The sequence below is a fragment of the Suncus etruscus genome, chromosome 11 (assembly GCF_024139225.1).
Source record: "Suncus etruscus isolate mSunEtr1 chromosome 11, mSunEtr1.pri.cur, whole genome shotgun sequence".
NCBI lineage: Eukaryota > Metazoa > Chordata > Mammalia > Eulipotyphla > Soricidae > Suncus > Suncus etruscus.
In genome coordinates, this window is record NC_064858.1 from 89,731,705 (window position 1) to 89,746,672 (window position 14,968).

The following is a 14,968-nucleotide window of genomic DNA, read 5'->3' on the forward strand; positions in this document are numbered from 1 at the left end:
TCTCTGTAAAAGAAAATAATGGAAAAAATTTAAGCATTTAGACGGTAAGTAACTTGTTATTGAACAAACATTGTATAAGAGAAAATCAATGAAGAAATAAAACTATTTGATTTTTACTTAAAGGAAAGTGTTGACGCTGACAGTTATGTGCAATTTTAACTCTGAAAATACTGTAATTGAGATAGACAAAAGAAAAATTTGCTAAAAATATATCATAGGAAAAATATTTTGAAAGAAAGATTAGGTAAATTAGACACAAAGGCAGAGTAAGTTGCTTCTTTCTTATTTTATGAAGTAATTTTTTTCAAGAATAATAATTTCTAAATTTTTGGCACTGAGAAAATGCTGAATATACACATTAATAATATGCTATATCCACCTTAGACTTATTTAGAACTTGATGGTAGAAATACATGCCTTGATAAAAAAGAAATGAGAATACATTTTACATTACAAGTAATGCAATAACTTTGGGAAAGAATAATAGCTAATTGTTTTCTAAGCTTAAATTCTCTCATTTGTGCTTAAATAAAAACATTTAAGTAAAATTTAAGTAATACTCTACAGAAACTTAAATTCCCCACCATCACTACAGTATTTAATAAATGAGAAGTCAAGGAAGAAGACAGAGTAGCTTGCTTGCCTAAGGACATGCAACTGGTAATTCAGAGAAGAATTAGAAACTAAAACTATTTTATTTCAAAGCTTCAAAGAATCCATCTTAATCTTTAATCAGTCTCCTCACAAGTTCTCTCAAATGTTGCTTTTTGAACTCCAGGTATTCATAACAAACACTGAAAATGATTTAGAAAATTCTACTGCACTAAGCATCAAACTCAAATGTTTCTCCAAAACAGGCCTTTAAAAACTACTAATATATGTTTCACTGTATTATTATTTCCACCTGCCAGACATCTATAAAATGAGATAACTGAACAACTGCTAAGTATGTAAGACTGGAATAGGACCTGGTGTAGAATTAAAGCCCTTGAATGGGGCTGGATGGTGGTGGATGGTGATGGAGGGATGAGAGACCTTTCTCCACCAGCACAGGACCATGTGTCTCTAACCCCCTTCAGCCAGCAGGTCTGAGGTTTCAGAGTAGTGTCAAGGAAATCCACAGGCAGGTTTTAGGAGATATCATCTTTATTTAGCCCTGACCAACATGTGTGGCCTTCAAAAACTTTTATGCTAGAACCCTATTCAGCCCTGCATTGTACCTAGTGTCTCAGTCATCTCTCCTCGTGCTCCCTCTCTTTTGCTGCCTCCTCCCAAGTCCTCTCTCCAAATCCCTTCCAATCTCCCCTCAGGCAAAACCTTTTTGTTACCTACCAAAGACCCTTCTCAGAAATGGGCAGGTTTTATTAGCAGGTAAGGTTACAGGAAGAATGGGGGATGTGCCAACACCTGGTACATTTTACCCAGTGAGAAAAAAAAATAGCAAGCAGAAAACATGTATGACTAAAATAATGACAACTTAATGTGAAATCTAACAATTTAAGCAATTTAATAAATGCCATCAAGGAATATGACTAAATGAGGAGCATAGTAAATAACCTTGAATAAAAGCAATGAATTTGGGTGGAGAGGGTTTTGAATAAATCAGTAGGAAAAAATATGTAGCCACAAGTAATGCTTTGATATTTTTAATTCAAACCAAGTGAAAGCAAATGATTAAATAATGTTCTGTCTATAATATGTATGATTTCATTTTCAACATTTGCGGAAAGAAAATTCAAAACGTATTTACTTCATTAGATATTATTTGATACTTCTCAAACAAGTAACTATAAATTTATCAAATGAAGAATATACTTCTTTGCAGAAATCTTTTAAGTTTTGCATTTTATAATAAATAAGAATAAAACATTGACATTGTTCAATAATATTTTGGGTTTTTGTATATTGCTTATTTATTTTTTCTTTTGCTTATTTTTATTTTGTTGTATATACTTACTCATTATTGTTTGATTTTTTTGTTTCTTTTTTTAAATTTTTATTTTGACCATATTGGCTTACATATCTTTCACAGTAGTATTTTAGGTACATATTAACATTGAATCAGGGGAATACCCATCACCAAATTTGTCCTCCCCCAACCCCCATTCCCTTCCTGCAACCCATATTCCCACCATTACCCCACCCCCAGGCTGCTAGAGTAAGTGGTCCCCTCTGTGTCTAGCATACTATTAGTGATCATATATCTGTTTGGTCCTGGTACCCTCCCTTGCTTCCCCTTCTATTTGAGAGGTGGAGCTAGATAGTTCGAGTTTGTTTGAAGGAAAGAAGCAATAGAATGGGGTAAAAAAAAAACCCAAATAAGGGCGAAGTCCTTCTTCTAGAGACTTTTAACCTCAGTTTGAGAGAGGACAGGAAAAAGGTAATTGAAACACCACAACAATACAGAAAGAAATATCAAACAAAATATCCAGTGAGCAGTACAGCAAAAAAAGACAAGCACCACACAATAGTCTCAGTCCTGAAATCAAACCATGCTGGAATGCAAAAAAAAAAGAGAAAGATAAAATAAAATAAAATTGGAGACATCAACTTCAATATCAACACCAAAATAAAGAAGTAAAAAAATCAATCAAAAATATATGTGAAAAAATGATTATTTTTTGCTTTTATTTTTCTTTTCTCTTTCCCCTGCATAGGCACAGTAACTATTGGGGACATTATAGAGGGAATTCCCTTGGCCTAGGTGATACAGGATTTCTCCACCCCTGAAATATACTGTCATGGGATTAACTATAGACTCCTTGCATGGTCCCTTGGTGCTTTTGTGGTGTATGGAAGACTTCTGCTTCGTCATGGATGGTAAAATCAGACCTCTGTATCTAGAGATCTTGTTGTCTGTACAGTTCAAGGAATGGAGCTTATGATGAAGTCTTTCTTTGTGGTTCTAGCAGTTCTGCTTCTTCAGTGTCATTTTAATCCATCTTCTGTAGTTGGTGGTCTTGGTCATTATACTGCTCCTAGGATGGAGCCTGGGATAGAGTTTTTTTCCGGAAGACCCATTAAGTTGCTATTGTCTCAGTCAGACCTCTATTCAATATTTTATCTTCACTTTCATATACATCGTCACTTGCTTTATTTAGCATCTAGTGTTAACTTCTAGGTTTGGTTGCAAAGCATAGGAAACAAAATGTGCATTATAAATTTTATTTGTTCCATATATTATCTACTTATTAAGCATGGAGAATTGTAAGATAGCATGAATTTTTAGTTGTGGAGATGTAACTATTACTTAAAACTTGCTCTTTAAGGGGAATCTAAGTAAAAGTAATTGAGTTATATTTTCTAAATAGAGACACATGTTAATCACTTCACAATTATGACAGGAACTCTTTATTTATAGAAAAATATATTCACTTTCTTAAACTGTTTATCAAAAAGGGATCCATGAGTTAGCATAACAGTTGACCCCCACCCATTGAAGCTTAGGGATTACTCCCAATATCCTACATATTAATGCAGGAATTTATTTTATTTATTTATTTATTTATGCTCATGCATGAATTTTAAGGAGGAAAACAAACTGAACAAATACAGTAATATTATTTCTAAAGTAAATTAAGGAGAGTATTCATCAGGGTTTTTTGTTTGTTTGTTTGGTTGTTTTGGCAGCGCTCAGGGTCACTCCTAGCTCTACACTCAGAAATCTCTTCTGGCAGGCTCTGGGGACCATAGGGGATTCTGGGATTCAAACCACTGTCCTTCTGCATGCAAGACAAACACCTTACCTCCATGCTATGTCTTCGTATTAATCAGTTTTATGAGTTTTCTCTTTGTACTGTGGAACTGAATGTTGAAAAGAAAATCTATACGATTCCATATGTACAATGTTTGTTTATAATCTTAATAAGCCTTGCAAAAGAACTATTTAATAGGCAGTAATAAAAAGTAATGAGTTCCAGAGAGTTCATCATTTCCAAAGAGTTTTAAATAAGTTTACTGTTATTATGGGTCGTCAGACTTAGGAAATAATTTGATTATTTGTTATTCAAAATATAAATCAGCTCTTCTTTGTCATTGCTATGTTTTAAGGATTACTTTTGTTATACTTAAACTGCATTATTATATAAACAACCTGTTTGTCAGTCTATTAAAAGCTTTCATCTAGATAAAGGAATCATTTTTTTTTTCTGGGCTATTACTGGAAGTGCTTAGGGGTTACTCCTGGCCCTATGTTTAGGAATAAGTCCTGGGAGGCTCATGATCTATATGAGATCACAGGGATTGAACCTGGGTTGGCCATGTTCAAGTCAAACATACTAATCACTAATCACTAATCACTTTGATCCTTATAGAAATATTTGAGGGTAGAAAAAAAATCATTTTCCAATGCAAAATACTAATCACTAATCACTAATCACTTTGATCCTTATAGAAATATTTGAGGGTAGAAAAAAAATCATTTTCCAATGCAAAATACACATAACAAAAATTTCTATGATTAAATATATATATATATATATATATATACAAGCTTTCAAAATTCAAATATTTTAATTAGATGTTTAAAATCTTTTGTTATTTATTTATGATAAATATATATTTTATGAAAAATATATCTTATTTTTAATAATATTTCTAGTTTCTTTCTAAATGAAAACACATGATAATTTTCTCAACTATTTTGTCTTATTCTAGTTTTTTTAATTAAAACAAGTTTTATTCAAAGATACTGAGAAGGAGAGCAAAGGATAAGAAAGAGAAAGTAATCTGCTTAAGGAGAGGTGGGCTTCTTTAAAGGCAGAGAAAGCCTTCACACACAACCCAGCATGAAATTAGGTCAGTTCGCATCTCAAAAGGAGAAATGTGTTCATATGCAGATCACATGTGCATATAAGGACTATGTTCATAGGCCCTGGGAATTATGTATCTTTGTCTAATTATTTTTAAAGCATTTTTCTGGTCTGCACACTATTTTTTATAAATTTAAATTATATTATACACTGCTAGCTTTGCAGTGTAATCAAACATAAATAAAATCTACTGTTTTCACACATTTAGAATTTCATATTAAACTATAAACTTTATATAGCATAAAAATCCCTAAATTTTTTATCCTTTATAACTGCATTTTTATATTTAGAAAAACCTCTCCACATCCCCCCACCAAAGAACTAGCCTTGAAATATTTAACTTCATGTGACAATAATTTTTATATTACATATGTAAGTAATTTTATTACTTTAGTAAATTTAATTAATTAATTAATTTAGTAAATTAAATTTATTTCGTAAAATATTTTACAAGTGGAAATAGCAACTGTTTAAAACAATATTCAATTTTATTTGATATAAATATTTACATATATACTATGATTTATATACCCACTTATTCATTGATACTCAGGTTAAAACTACTTTTCAATATGGTCAAAACATCTTTAATAAGTTCAAAGATTGTAATGGTTTTTTAATAAGTTGTAGATATTCTAGAAGCTAAAGAATAATCATAAAGTTTGAGCAAAGAAACAGAATAAAACACTAAACTGAAACATTAAAAAATAAAGATGGGGGAGCAGAGCGATAGCACAGTGGTAGGGTGTTTGCTTTCCACTCTGCTGATGTGGGACAGACACGGGTTTGATCCCTGGCATCCCATATAGTCCCCCGAGCCTTCCTAGAGTGATTTCTGAATGCAGAGCTGGGAATCACCCCTGAGCTCCAATGGGTGTGTCCCCGAAAACAAAAAATAAAATAAGTAAAATGAAATAAATAAAGATGTAATTGTGATTAACTTATATATGGAGAATAAAGAAACAAAGCAAATAAACAAACAAAACTGAAAAATGCTAACAGAATTTTGATTGCCAGAGGGAAGATGGATGAGACAGTTAAAAGGGATTAAAGAATAAATTCTATGGGACCAAAATTGTACTTTTGGTGTCAGTTACGATACAGTGATTCAGATGCTTATATATAAAACTATAGAACTGTAAAATAAAGTTAAATAACTATGTTCTGCAGAAGCTTAATGAGCGACACAGAGAAACTATTCATCTTGAAAACTACAATAGGAGTTATCTATGCTAAACAACAGTATTATGATAGGAAATCATAGTCTCCAGAATATGTAAAACTATAACTATATTTGTGACATAGTTATAGTTGTTATACTATTCAGAGTCCCAGGAGAAATGGAGACAGGGTAGAAAAACATGTTTTAAACAAATTAAATTTTGGAAACAATCCACGTTTAGCGACATGCACACTATTTAATTTGGGGGCCTAGGGGATGTGGAAGGAGCATATGCCATACCCAGCAAAGCTCATAGTTTTCTCCAAGTTCTGTGCTCAGGAACAAAAAATAATAATAAAGGCATAAATAATTAATAAATATACTAATATTTATATATTTCTGTATACTTATATTGTTTATATATTTATGTTCATATTAACATGTATTCAAATAATAAGTAAATATATCAATAAGTAAGTAAAACTACCTTAACTTCTATTGAATACTCTAGTCCCGATTTTGCAAGTTAAAAATCTGAATGAGTTCCTCGCAAAATAAAATGATAGACAAATGCATCAAAATGTATAAAATATTTAGAAGTAGAAGACTAAAACCAAAGTAATTTGGTTTGTACAGAGGGACTTATTTTTTATTTCGATACACATAAAGGTAAAATGTATTGAAATTCAGAAAAACAACTTTTCAAGAAGTTTTGTTATTCTCCTTGTTGACGAATGCTTTTACTAATTAAGGCTCCCTATTATTTGTTTTTTGTTTCAAAGATGTAGTTTGAAAAACGAAGGTAGTATATTTATTTTCTAATTTAAATCAATAGGTTACTATTGCTATCATTATCATCTCATAATTAACTTAGAACAAATAAGCACAATTGAATTATATAAGCAGCTTCTAATATCTAGAAAATGGGAGAAAATTAGAGAGATGGAGTTATGAGAGTGACCCCGGAGAGACCATGCATTTATCTTTTTTAGCCAATATATGTCACTGAAATAGATGACAAACAAGTTAAAATGTATGCATTTTCATGTTTATATTTTACTTTATTATCTGAATCAGAATACCTGAGATTAATATTATGTAGTCTACAATTATTTTATTATCTTGATCTAACATTTTTCTCTAACTACCAATTTAAATCTCTGTACCTTAATTCAAAAGATTTCACATAAGTAAGGAAAATATAATTGGATGTAATATTTTATAATCATATATTTAATAAACGAATATTTTATATTTTATGGAGGTAGTTTTAATTTCCCAACCAAGCAAAATTTTTAAAAACAAGTCGAAGATAGTTTTACTGATCTAGTTTCTCTTTTGATCAATTTTAATATCTTGACTTTTATCTTAGTGAAATTATTGGGATGACTGTAGAGTAATATAAAATACTAGAGTAATATGAAATTCAGTTTCGTAGGACCAATCTAGTTTAAGGACACAACTTCTGACCACAAGGGAAAGTTTTAGATAATACACAGTCTTTTTAATGTGTTCTCTTCTCTGAAAGGTCTAGTATTCTCAAGGGTAAAGATAAAGAATATTTTTTCTCTATTTTCAGAAAGCAAACATTTAAGGTATCTAATCTAGAAGCAATTGAGCAATGCTTTAAACTTAAAATGTAATTCCATACAATGCAAAATTAGGAATACATCTCAGATCTGATTTTATCATGATATTAAGATCAATATATTGTAATGTTTATAATACAATTAATAAATCCAGATGTTTTATTGCAAAATTTTATAAAATATTCTTCTTATGTAACTTGACTGATATTTTAAACACATACTAGTTTTTATTTTTATTCCATACAAATTGAATAGGTCACTAAAAATAATTCCTTTTTTTCAGATTTTTTTGTTATTTTGATTCAATAGATATGTGGTTTGAAGTTTGAAAAACTCAAAGAAATAATGTATTCTGTCATTCTATCCTAATTATGATGGTTTCTGAAGCTAGTAAAACTAATAGGGAAACTTAAAATGTAAATTTCTGTTTAAATATTTTCAAGTAACTCAATAGTTTTATTAGAGAAAAATAAAGTTTACATTTAAATACATAAAATTATCACTTTGAACCATGTTATAAATCATTATAAAGCAATTTCAAATTAAAAATTTTTTTTACAAAATTTGATATATTTTTACTGCCAGGATAGATACAACCTTGCTTGCCCCAATAAGCAGAATTTACAATAAGAGAATTTACATTATATAATTCAAGAAAACTAGCAAGACTTGGGTCTATTTTAAATTTAAGCTATTCAATTAGCAGAAACAAAATGAGGTTAAAAAAACTGTATGGGGGGGCAGTGAGGTGGCGCTAGAGGTAAGGTGTCTGCCTTGCAAGTGCTAGCCAAGGAAGGACCGCGGTTTGATTCCCCCGGCGTCCCATATGATCCTCTCAAGACGGGGGCGATTTCTGAGCGCTTAGCCAGGAGTATCAACCCCTGAGCATCAAACGGGTGTGTCCCAAAAACAAAACAAAACAAAACAAAACAAAAAAACTGCATGGAACAGTTACAGCACTTAGTTGTGAGAGTTGAGTTGTAATTCTTTTTAGAAAATTATGAACTTGAACCTCATGCTTTGGAAAAAAATAGTGGAAATTTTGTTTAACATAGATCTCTTATAAACTTTTTTTTTTTTTTTTCTTTTTTTTTTTTTTTTTTTTTTGGTTTTTGGGCCACACCCGGTAACGCTCAGGGGTTACTCCTGGCTATGCGCTCAGAAGTCGCTCCTGGCTTGGGGGACCATATGGGACGCCGGGGGATCGAACCGCGGTCCGTCTCCTAGGCTAGCGCAGGTAAGGCAGGCACCTTACCTCCAGCGCCACCGCCCGGCCCCAACTTTTAAAGTAATTTTCTCTGCTTTCACCTGCTTGGAGAGAGCAGTTTCCTCCTTGAAGATGCCTGTAGTCTCAATCTTAAGGAATTTACTTACTGTAGTTTTTATTTTGTTTTGTAATTTTAGGCACTGTGATTTATGTTATTTTAGTGCTAGGGCTTCATGCCTACAGCATTCTGACACCATAGCCTACAGCAGAGCATCCTCTTTCTTAACCCTCCAATAATTTCTTCATGGTAATTCCAGTTCTCTAAATTTGGCCATCTGTTATATCCTTACTAAGTTTATTTATATATAAATCATTAGAGAAGTTATCATCTATGTGTCTCATATGCTTTGTTTTGGTTTTGGGCTCTATTCTGTCATGCTCAGGAATTACTCCTGGCTCTGGTCTCAGAAATTGCTCCTGCCTTGGGGACCATATGAGATGCAGGGATCAAACCCAGGTCAGCTGCTTGCATGGCAAACAGGCTACCCATGTGCTATCACTCTAGCTTCATCTCTTCTTTTTGACCAAATTTTCTTAACTAGATTTAGATCCATTCATATAGCATAAAAATGTGTAATTTCACTTTTTCTTATAACTGAGCAGTACTGTACCATTCTATACATACATATATATACATATATACATGTATATACATATATATGTACATGTATATGCATGTATATACATGTATATATATGTACACTATAGTTTCTTTTAACCAGTATTAGGTTCTTGGTACTTGTTTTTAGAGTTTGATTATTGTGAATAGCACTATAACAAATAAAGGAGTGAAAATGGTGGTAAAGTTTATATTCTTTTTTTTTAAATAAAAGTTTATTTCCAGGGACACTGAATATATTTTTACTATGAAGAGTATGGTAGTCTAAATTAGTTTATTAATCTTTGTACTAAAGGATTCAGCAATTTATATAAATATAAAACATTATTGGTATGTTAAAATAACTATTAGTATATAAATTGTTGACATTAAATGTAAATACAGGTATCTATTGTACCGCTATTATAGAAATTTAATTAAAATATTTAAAGTGTTTACAGAAACTAATTACAACACTGCAATTTTTCATCATGACATTTTTATTTTTATAAGATTTTATACCCTCAGTATTCAAATATAAATCAGATACACTTATATGTACTATAATTAAAGTTTACAATAGCAAATCAATATTTATATGATCTAACTGTTCAAATAATTTAAACTGTATTAAATGTTTTATAAAATTTACTTCTAGAAATATTGATATTGCTATTATAAAAATATAACTTATCGACAGAAAAGGGAATATGTTATGAAAACTATATTAGTATATGTTTGAAATAAAAGACATTAGTTTTAAGTTGTGGAAACATGATTCTTATAATAAAGGTCAAGTAACTTAATACCAATTAATAAGTTGATAATTATAGCAGTTTATTGCATAGAAATTATCTATAAATTTTATTTTAATAATAGAACAAATTATTTTAAATTTAAATATTTGTGAGTGTACCATCACAATTATTTTCAATTGTTTCTTAAAATGTTATAAATTTTATGGTTATAGTAAATATTTATAGTTCAGCATATGTGTATTAGGAAAAAAATCTTAAAATATGTTTTGATAGGGCCAGAGAGATAGCATGGAGGTAAGGCGTTTGCCTTTCATGCTGAAGGATGGTGGTTTGAATCCTAGCATCCCTTATGGTCCCCAGTGCCTGCCAGGGATGATTCCTGAGCATAGAGCCAGGAGTAACCCCTGAGTGCTGCCGGGTGTGACCCAAAAACCAAAAAAAAAATTTATATGTTTTGAAATTTTATTTATTTATGTTTTTGCAGCAATGACAATGTTTATTTTAATGTTTAAAAGTGAGGTTTGGTTCACAGAAAAAGAAATACAAAAGATTTAGATATCCACAATCTTATTTTTAGATGGAATACAAAACTCTACTGTAGAAATTACTCAATATACTGACAAAGATCAAAATATAATAACACTATTTATAGAGATCTGAGGCACTCTCATATGGGGTCATAAATTTGTACGACCCTAATAGAAAACAATTTGCTATTATCAGTGAAAATAAAAATGAACATACCATCTGACCTAGTAATTACCCTTTATATTTTTCTTATAGTAACTGTATAGTACAAATGAAATGCAGCATTACTCATAACATGATTATAAGAAAGGCAAATGTCAGTAAGATTGCTCAAAGTCAAACATTACTAGTTGTGAGAAAAAAATTAAATTCTATACATTGTATAGTACTACTTATATGTCCAGAAAGAATTTTAGAAATAGTTTTCACTTCAGTGAGGGGGAGCCAGATAATTTTGAGCATGTATCATTCTGTATCTTCTGAATTTTGAACCAAGTGAATGCTATATGCTTTGTGGAAAACATTTCTTTCTTTCTTTCTTTCTTTCTTTCTTTCTTTCTTTCTTTCTTTCTTTCTTTCTTTCTTTCTTTCTTTCTTTCTTTCTTTCTTTCTTTCTTTTCTTTCTTTCTTTCTTTCTTTCTTTCTTTCTTTCTTTCTTTCTTTCTTTCTTTCTTTCTTTCTTCTTTCTTTCTTTCTTTCTTTTCTTTCTTTCTTTCTTTCTTTCTTTCTTTCTTTCTTTCTTTCTTTCTTTCTTTCTTTTCTTTCTTTCTTTCTTTCTTTCTTCTTTCTTTCTTTCTTTCTTTCTTTCTTTCTTTCTTTTTTTAAAATTACATACCACTCAGACTGCATCCTCTCCCTCTATCCCTTCCAAAGAAAAGGAAGAACGATTATCAATGGCAAAAGGCAACCGCAGAAGCGACACCTAGAGCGGGCTTCACGCTCAGGAGAGGACGCTCTGACTCCTCCTCGTGGGTTCGGGTGCTCTACACGATCAGAGAAACTTCTCTAGTAACATAATATAGAAATGATCCCTGAAAGTATAGTCTTAACATTTCTTTCTTAAAAGACAAAAATTTGAAGGAAAAAAAGAGGGGAGGCATAGTGACAGTACACTACACAGGGTACTCACCTTACACACAGCCAGCCAAGGTTCAATCCCTAGAAACCCATATGGTTCCCTGAGGCTCACCTTGTATGATCCTTGTGTTTGCAGACCCAGGAATAAATCCTAAGCACTGGTCGGATATGACCTCAAAACAGATATTTGAAGTAAAACTTGCAATATTCCAATAGAAAAAAATATTTTAAATAGGTCCAAATGGGAAAAGTATTACATTTATTTCATATGATGAATAAATTTTTCCATAATTCCATTCAGTCTTTCAGGTTCCATCAGCTTATTTATCAATTCTTGTTCAATAGCCATTAGACTCGGGCCATTAAGCTTTTCTTGGCCTGCAGTATGACATAAGTATGTTTTAAGACAAGACATTATAGAAAACGAGGTTTATTCCATTTAAATAACAGTTCTGAAACTTGCTTCATTTTTAAATAATCAAACTCTGAAAAACATAATTTTAAATTTTGTAGTATGCTATCTAATCCCTGATAATACACATTAATTTTATATTGTTCTTCTGTTGAGATAGGAGAAAATATGCTACTTAAACCACCATGTTCTACTGTTTACTGAATCTTTCTTCTTTTCTGGAAAGAAGGGCTTTCAACCTCAAAACCTTTACAGGTTATTCTTCGACATATTTCCTCTGTTCCATCGCAAAGTGTTTTGAAATAGACATCATTTCTTTCAGAAGAAAAACATTCCAAAACAGCTTCTATTTTTGGAGACAAAGAAAAAATATCTGAGGCTTCACTTTCAAGCTCTTCGGAAAGAATTCCTGTTACACTTAGTACTTGATAAAGAAATTTCAAACAGAAGATGAATTCAAATTTGGAAACTAATATCAATAAATCATTCAATTCATCAGCTAAACTTGTGTTTGAAGTCTGAGTTAATACAACTTTTAGTGTTTCAATAGTTTCTGGAAGACCCTCAGTCACAGATAACAGTACCTAATCATGGATTATCCAACACGACTGTGATAAATGTTTCTTGCATATTTTGTTTTGACTTAACTTACAAATGTTTTGAAAATTAGCCGACATATTCTCAGACTTACAAATGGTGCTGAACAAAATAGTGAGAGTATTCAGATCACTCCTGAGTTCTTTTATTTCTTTACAAAATCTAATCACTGCAGAGTTCAAACAGTGTGCGTGACAATATGTTTATAAAGCTCATGGTTCTTCCTTCTTGAATTCTTCTGCACTTTCATTAAATTTCTTCCTCGAATTAGTAGCACTGTTATCTGCCTGGCCACGTATTTTATTCATATCAACTCCAATCTGCTGAAGGTAAGTTTTGATAGTCCTATGCAAGTTGGTGCCATTTATCTTGTCAACATCTACGAAACCCAAGAATCTTTCTTTAATTAAGATAGCCTTTGATATTTTATGGGGGTATCTTACACAAACTGAAACCTGAATTTTAGTGCCTTTATCACTCATTTCATCACATATTATTGAAAAAGCTGAGGAGACATTAATCTCATTTACAATATCTTGCAACATTTGTCTTGATGATTTCAATAAGAATGTTCTGATTTTGTGTACTATTATAAAAGTCAATTTGTGAAGTCATAAATTGGAATATTCCTTCTCCTTTATCTTTTGCTCTGATTTCTAACAATTCTAAAAAATTGCCTTTATTTATAGGTGAAAGAGACTCTTCATTTCCTTTTAGGGATAAACACAGCTTCTCCCGAAATAAAACATTTTCAATGACAAGTCTTAGGTACTTCTTATTTTCTTCTATCTGTTTAGAACTAACAGATAGACTATCATCAAGAGTTTCATCATAAAACTGGTATTCCCTCCAAAATTGTAAAGATTTCAAATGCATTTCACTGTTTTCATGCTTTCAGAAATTCTCGAGGGTTTTTTCCAGTTAGAAATTTCTTGGGTTGTGAAGGACTCAACTTGATAACTACAATTTTTTTGGCAGAATAACTGGCATGAGTAACAGAATGTCGCATCTTTCTTAAGAGTGATGAAGTCTTGAACAGCAAGAGTTTTTAATGCTTGGTAATTTACTTTTTTGAATTCTGGATGTAAAGTTTGGGAGACAGAGTTCATCAGTTATTTTCACAAGTTTCACCCTGCAAGCAGGATTCGGGTTTGATACTTAATCTTCAATACTGGAGCCAAGTGTATGTTGACTGAGTGCCGAGGAAGATGGTGAAAGGCTTGGTTGTTCCACTGCACTATTAGTGATATCACTACTTGTTTCACATCTGTGGAAGATTCCATCTTAGATTTACTGTGAACAGAGAAACAAGTAATGGAACAGAAAAGCTCTGTCTTTCCCAAGTCACTGGTTATCTCAAGCATTTCATCTGAAGGTCTCAATGATTTGCAAAGACCAGATGTAAGAGTCTCGGTTGGCTTAATAATAGTCTTCTGACACACGCTGCATTTGGTTAAAATATTACTATTGCACATAGAAACAAAAGGTTTTCTCTTTTCTTCATATGATGAAAGACAAGCTTGGCTGCAAAAAGTTTTGTTAGAGGTATCTTCTGACTGATTAGTGATCACGTTCTTTAGATTTAAAATATCCTTTGAGCAGTTTGAACAAATTCTCCTGGGAAGAGCTCGTGAATTGGTAGATGAAATGTATTCACTGATACATGGAGTGGAGCAGAAAAGCTGAGTAGACCCTTTCCTCTAATAAGCAGTTTGCCCCTTCTGAAGAATTTTTTTACAACCAGAACAAAAACCTGAGTAGCTGTAGATGAAACTGAAGGGGGCATTTTATTCATTCCTGATGATGCCAGAGAAAGTTGAATGCCTGCAGTGAACTCTGAGGTACCATTTGAAAATATAGTGTTTATTTTCAGTTCATTCTCTTGATTTTGGGGTTGTTGGGCTTGACAATACTCATGAGCATTGTCAGGTTCCATCTTAATTTCATTTAGATGTCCTAGATGTGGTGCAACTGCCTTATCACATTCACCAGCTATTGATTCTTTCATTTTAGTATTTTATGCAAGGTAGTTCTCCAGCTCCAAGCTAATGAGTTTTTTTTTGAAAACTTTGTATAGATTTCTTTTTGCTTCCTGATGCTAGCCGGCCATCCGAGGTCTCCGCTCCAGAAGTGCTGGGCCACGTGTTCTGAAAATTGATAACTGTTTCC

The 14,968-nt window shown here is 31.8% G+C and overlaps 1 non-coding gene and 1 pseudogene across 1 annotated transcript; both read right to left on the reverse strand.

The window, feature by feature from the left end:
* Positions 1–11,546: 11,546 nt before the first annotated feature.
* LOC126023346 (small nucleolar RNA U3) lies at positions 11,547–11,760 on the reverse strand. Its single transcript, XR_007500494.1, has one exon. It is a non-coding gene; the product is annotated as a small nucleolar RNA U3 (small nucleolar RNA).
* A 444-nt stretch (positions 11,761–12,204) lies between these two features.
* LOC126022170 (zinc finger MYM-type protein 1-like) lies at positions 12,205–14,860 on the reverse strand (annotated as a pseudogene).
* Positions 14,861–14,968: the final 108 nt, after the last annotated feature.